Source organism: Hemitrygon akajei, unplaced genomic scaffold (assembly GCF_048418815.1).
Source record: "Hemitrygon akajei unplaced genomic scaffold, sHemAka1.3 Scf000118, whole genome shotgun sequence".
Lineage (NCBI taxonomy): Eukaryota > Metazoa > Chordata > Chondrichthyes > Myliobatiformes > Dasyatidae > Hemitrygon > Hemitrygon akajei.
The window spans coordinates 754,022-760,021 of record NW_027332004.1 but is presented as its reverse complement, the minus strand read 5'-3'; the positions used below and the strand labels follow the sequence as shown (position 1 = coordinate 760,021).

At 44.9% G+C, this 6,000-nt stretch overlaps 1 protein-coding gene across 1 annotated transcript in view; it reads left to right on the top strand.

Annotated features, from left to right (window-relative positions):
• Positions 1 to 2,598: 2,598 nt before the first annotated feature.
• LOC140723538 (uncharacterized) overlaps positions 2,599 to 6,000 on the top strand; it is a 47,420-nt gene continuing 44,018 nt past the window's right edge. Inside the window, exon 1 of the mRNA XM_073038112.1 lies at positions 2,599 to 2,609. The gene's annotated coding sequence lies outside the window, so the exon portion shown is untranslated. The remainder of the gene's footprint in view (positions 2,610 to 6,000) is intronic.

The window sequence follows — 6,000 nt, the reverse complement described above, 5'->3', positions numbered from 1 at the left end:
CCGATGTTAAACCCTCCAGTACTTTGCCCACGACAGAGCCCGCCTTCCTTACCAGCTTATTAAGACGTGAAAGCAGAGCCTTCTTTCAATGTGTTTAATTCCGCCGAACACTAGATTCTTGACAGACAAGGGAGTGAAGTGTTGCAGACGGTCGCAGGGATGTGTCACTGAGATCACAGTCCTGCTATGTCCTGCTGAGAATGGCGGAACAGGACTGACGGGCCGAATGTCCTGTTACTAATTCAACATACCAGCAGCACACTCTGAGAGATCAGAGACAAAGTGAATTTAGTGTTTGGTGTTTCTCCATCGATCTCGGACGTGGAACAGTAGATGTATTTGTAAAATAAGGGCAATGCCTGCCAAATTGGCCAGCGGGATATGATCATAATTTCATATGATTCTATGTTGCCATGGTAACTTGTTTCCAGTAAGTGAGCAATAAACTGAAGGGGAAGGGCGATCTTATCTCGCTGTCGACTTTGACCGGTAGTTATCTCTGGGAGATGGTTATCTCGGCACAGTTGTTCCACAATCGGCCCATTACTGTAATGGACCAACTGCAGACTTCTGTTAAAAATGGCTCTTTATAAACAGGCAGACCTTCAAGTCAACTCCAGGGAGCTGGGACAGACTTAGGGAATGTCAGTGTTCAAAATGAAAAAGATAAAAATGACTCCAAATGCATAATATTTTACAAGAGTTGACAGCGCCCTTCCTCCTGCTCTCTGTGCAATAAACCCACAGCGAACTTTGCTCTGAGCTGCAGCTGGAGTTTATAATCCGACAATAAACTGGTCACAAGGAGTACAATAAATCAAAGGGACGACACCAACAGAACCGAACCAGGATGCGGGTTGTGCTCCCTCCCTGGAGCAGATCAAATTTTCCAGAGAAAGGTCGCGCACTCAAGTCATACTTTTGGCTCGAACCACATGTTAGAAACGAGTTTTTGTGTTTTTCACTACAAGCGTTGTGGAACAGGGTGTGGCGTTACATGCTGAATAGGGTGAAGCTCAGGTTTATGAGCGTGTTATCAACTGAACATTGCTCAGGGTGTGTTCACTTACTGTTAGGGACATAAAATTCCGATGCTCGGATTCACTGAAACCAGACTCAGGAGTCCAGCACCAGGTAAGAACAGGGACTGTACTGGGCTGTGTTAGGGTGTTTCAATAACCCCACTTGTCAGGGCAAGTATTTCCAGTTTTTCTACCGATTCCAGACAATCGTTTGCTGTTCCAGGGGAAGATGAAACAGATGAAGATAGATGAGGGTTTTTTTTTTGAGGCGGAACTGTTTTCATAGGAAACGAGAAGCAGAGTTTTTTTCCAATGTGTTTAATTCCGCAGTGCATAGATTCCTGACGGACAAGGGAGAGAAGTTTTGCAGGTGGTCGTAAGGATGTGTCACTGAGATCACAGTCCAGCTGTAACCACAGAGAACGGCGGAACACGATGAGGAGGCGAATGTCCGGTTACTAATTCCACACGCTATGTGGTGGAACTAGCGAGTGTTTGGAATTCTCTTCCTCAAAGGAAACGAGAAGCAGTGATTATTTTCCATGAGTTTAATTCCGCAGCGGAGAAATTCTTGACAGACAAGGGAGTGAAGTGTTGCAGACGGTCGCAGGGATGTGTCACTGAGATCACAGTCCTGCTATGTCCTGCTGAGAATGGCGGAACAGGACTGACGGGCCGAATGTCCTGTTACTAATTCAACGTACCAGCAGCACACTCTGAGAGATCAGAGACAAAGTGAATTTAGTGTTTGGTGTTTCTCCATCGATCTCGGACGTGGAACAGTAGATGTATTTGTAAAATAAGGGCAATGCCTGCCAAATTGGCCAGCGGGATATGATCATAATTTCATATGATTCTATGTTGCCATGGTAACTTGTTTCCAGTAAGTGAGCAATAAACTGAAGGGGAAGGGCGATCTTATCTCGCTGTCGACTTTGACCGGTAGTTATCTCTGGGAGATGGTTATCTCGGCACAGTTGTTCCACAATCGGCCCATTACTGTAATGGACCAACTGCAGACTTCTGTTAAAAATGGCTCTTTATAAACAGGCAGACCTTCAAGTCAACTCCAGGGAGCTGGGACAGACTTAGGGAATGTCAGTGTTCAAAATGAAAAAGATAAAAATGACTCCAAATGCATAATATTTTACAAGAGTTGACAGCGCCCTTCCTCCTGCTCTCTGTGCAATAAACCCACAGCGAACTTTGCTCTGAGCTGCAGCTGGAGTTTATAATCCGACAATAAACTGGTCACAAGGAGTACAATAAATCAAAGGGACGACACCAACAGAACCGAACCAGGATGCGGGTTGTGCTCCCTCCCTGGAGCAGATCAAATTTTCCAGAGAAAGGTCGCGCACTCAAGTCATACTTTTGGCTCGAACCACATGTTAGAAACGAGTTTTTGTGTTTTTCACTACAAGCGTTGTGGAACAGGGTGTGGCGTTACATGCTGAATAGGGTGAAGCTCAGGTTTATGAGCGTGTTATCAACTGAACATTGCTCAGGGTGTGTTCACTTACTGTTAGGGACATAAAATTCCGATGCTCGGATTCACTGAAACCAGACTCAGGAGTCCAGCACCAGGTAAGAACAGGGACTGTACTGGGCTGTGTTAGGGTGTTTCAATAACCCCACTTGTCAGGGCAAGTATTTCCAGTTTTTCTACCGATTCCAGACAATCGTTTGCTGTTCCAGGGGAAGATGAAACAGATGAAGATAGATGAGGGTTTTTTTTTGAGGCGGAACTGTTTTCATAGGAAACGAGAAGCAGAGTTTTTTTCCAATGTGTTTAATTCCGCAGTGCATAGATTCCTGACGGACAAGGGAGAGAAGTTTTGCAGGTGGTCGTAAGGATGTGTCACTGAGATCACAGTCCAGCTGTAACCACAGAGAACGGCGGAACACGATGAGGGGGCGAATGTCCGGTTACTAATTCCACACGCTATGTGGTGGAACTAGCGAGTGTTTGGAATTCTCTTCCTCAAAGGAAACGAGAAGCAGGGATTATTTTCCATGAGTTTAATTCCGCAGCGGAGAAATTCTTGACAGACAAGGGAATGAAGTGTTGCAGACGGTCGCAGGGATGTGTCACTGAGATCACAGTCCAGCTGTGATCACAGAGAACGGTGGAACAAGACTGAGGGGGCGAATGCAAAGTTACTAATTCAACATACTAGTAGCACACACTGAGAGATCAGAGACAGAGTGAAAATAATGTTTTTTTTTCCCTCCATCCTTCTCTATCGAAGAAGGGTACAAGTTCTTGTAAAGTAAATGCGATGCTGGTTGATGTATGTGTGAAGTAAATGGGTTGCCAGGCAAATTTGCCAGTGGGAAATGATCATAATTTCAGATGATTGCTGCTGTGACATGGTAACTTGTTTCCAGTCAATGAGCAATAAACTGAAGGGGAAGGGCGTTCTTATCTCGCTGTCGACTTTGACCGGTTGGTATCTCTAAGAGATGGTTATCTCGGCACAGTTGCTTTCCAGTCGGCCCATTACTGTAATGGGTCAACTGCAGACAACTGTTAAAAATGGTTCTTTATAAACAGGGTGACCTTGAAGTCAGCTCCAGGCAGAGGGGGGTACAGTAAAATCTGGAGAAAGGGAATGTCTCCTGTTCAAAACAGAACATTATTCCAAATACATAATATTCCATCAGAGTTGCGAGCACCCTTCCTTCTGTTGTCTCTGTGCAATAAACCCACAGCGATCTTTGCCCTGAGCTGTCGCTGGGGTTTATAATCTGACAATAAACTGGTCCTAAGTGAACAATAAGTCAAAGCGACGACACCAACCGAACGGAACCAGGATACGAGTTGTTCTTCCTCTCTGAAACAAATATTCGATTTTGCACCGTTTGCACTGAAGTATTAATTCTGACTCGGATCACTTGTTAGAAAGACGGGTTCCAGCAAAGTGAGTCTTTGAGTGGTTTAACACAGCATTGTGGAACAGGGTGTGGCGTTACATGCTGAATAGACTGAAGTTCAGGTTTATGAGCGTGTTATCAACTGGACATTGCTCAGGGTGTGTTCACTTACTGTTACTGCCAATAAAATTCAGATCCTCGGATTCGCAGGAGTCTAGCAAATAAATGTTATGGTGTTTTATTACGGTAGTATTTCTAGTGTTTCGTGGATTAACGGATTCGTGTGTATTTTTTGTTTAAATCATAGAACATTACAGCACAGTACAGGCCCTTCAGCCCTCCATGTTGTGCCGACCCATATAATCCTGAAAAAATGTACTAAACCCACACTACCCCATAACCCTGTAGTTTTCTTTCATCCATGTTCTTGAACATCCTTTCAAGATGTTCTTAAGTACCCCGAAAGTTTTAGCCTCCACCACCATCCCTGGCAAGTCATTCCAGGCACTCACATCCCTCTGTGTAAAAAAAAAACTTAACCCTGATGTCTCCCCTAAACTTCCCTCCCTTAATTTTGTACATATGCCCTCTGGTGTTTGCTATTGGTGCCCTGGGAAACAGGTACTGACTATCCACCCTGTCTATGCCTCTCATAACATTGTAAACCTCTACAAAGTCCCCTCTCATTCTTCTAACCTCCAAAGAGAAAAGCCCCAGCTCTGCTAACCTTGATTCATGTGCCTTGTTCTCCAAACTGGGCAAAATCCTGGTAAATCTCCTCTGCCCCCTCTCCATAGCTTCCACATCCTTCCTATAATGAGGTGACCAGAATTGAACACAATACTCTAAGTGCGGTCTCACCAGAGATTTGTAGAGTTGCAACATGAACTCTCTACTCTTGAACTCAATCGCCCTGTTAATGAAGCCTAGCATCCCATAGGCCTTCTTAACTACACTATCAACCTGCGCAGCGACCTTGAGGGATGTATGGATTTGAACCCCAAGGTCCTTTTGTTCATCCACACTCTTAAGTAACTGACCATTAATCCTGTACTCAGTCTCCTGGTTTGTCTTTCCAAAATGCATCACCTCACACTTGTCCGGATTGAACTCCATCTGCCATTTTTCTGCCCAACTTTGCATCCTGTCTCTATCCTCTTGTAACCTTCGACAACCTACAGCTCCATCGACAACTCCTCCAATCTTCACGTCATCTGCAAACTCACTCACCCATCCTTCCGCCTCTACATCCAGATCATTTATAAAAATCACAAATAGCAGGGGTCCCAGGACCGATCCCTGCGGCACTCCACTAGTCACCGACCTCCAGGCAGAATACTTTCCTTCCACAACTACCCTCTGCTTACTTCCTTTAAGCCATTTTTTTATCCAAACAGCCAAGGTTCCACTTATCCCATGCCTCATGACCTACTGGATGAATCTCTCATGAGGGACCTTGTCAAATGCCTTGCTAAGTCCATGTAGACCACATCCACTGTCCTACCCTCATCAGTTTCTTTTGTTATCTCTTCAAAAAACTCAATCAGCCTCGTGAGGCACGATCTTCCCTTCACAAAGCCATGTTGACTATCCATGAGTAGACTGTACTTCTCCAAATGCTCGTAGTTCCTATCCTTAAGAATCCTTTCCAGTAGTTTGCAGACCACCGACGTAAGACTCACCGGTCTATAGTTTCCATGTTTCTCCCTATTACCTTTTTTAAACAAGGGAACTACATTTGCCATTCTCCAGTCCTCCGGCATTTCCCCTGCAGCCAAAGAGGATTCAAAGATCATAGCTAATGCTCCTGCGATCTCCTCTCTCAATTCCCACAACAACCTGGGGTGTATCATATCCGGCCCTGGGGATTTATCAATCTTGATGTTTTTAAGAAGATCCAGCACTTCTTCATCCTTAATCTCCACATTGTCCAGCACACAGGCCCACTCTACTTCGACCTCATCCTGATCAAGATCCTTTTCACTTGTGAATACTGAAGCAAAGTATTCATTTAGCACCTCCCCTAACTCCTCTGCCTTCAGGCACATGTTGCCATCTTTTTCCTTTAGTGGTCCCACCTTCATTCTCGTCATCCTCCTAT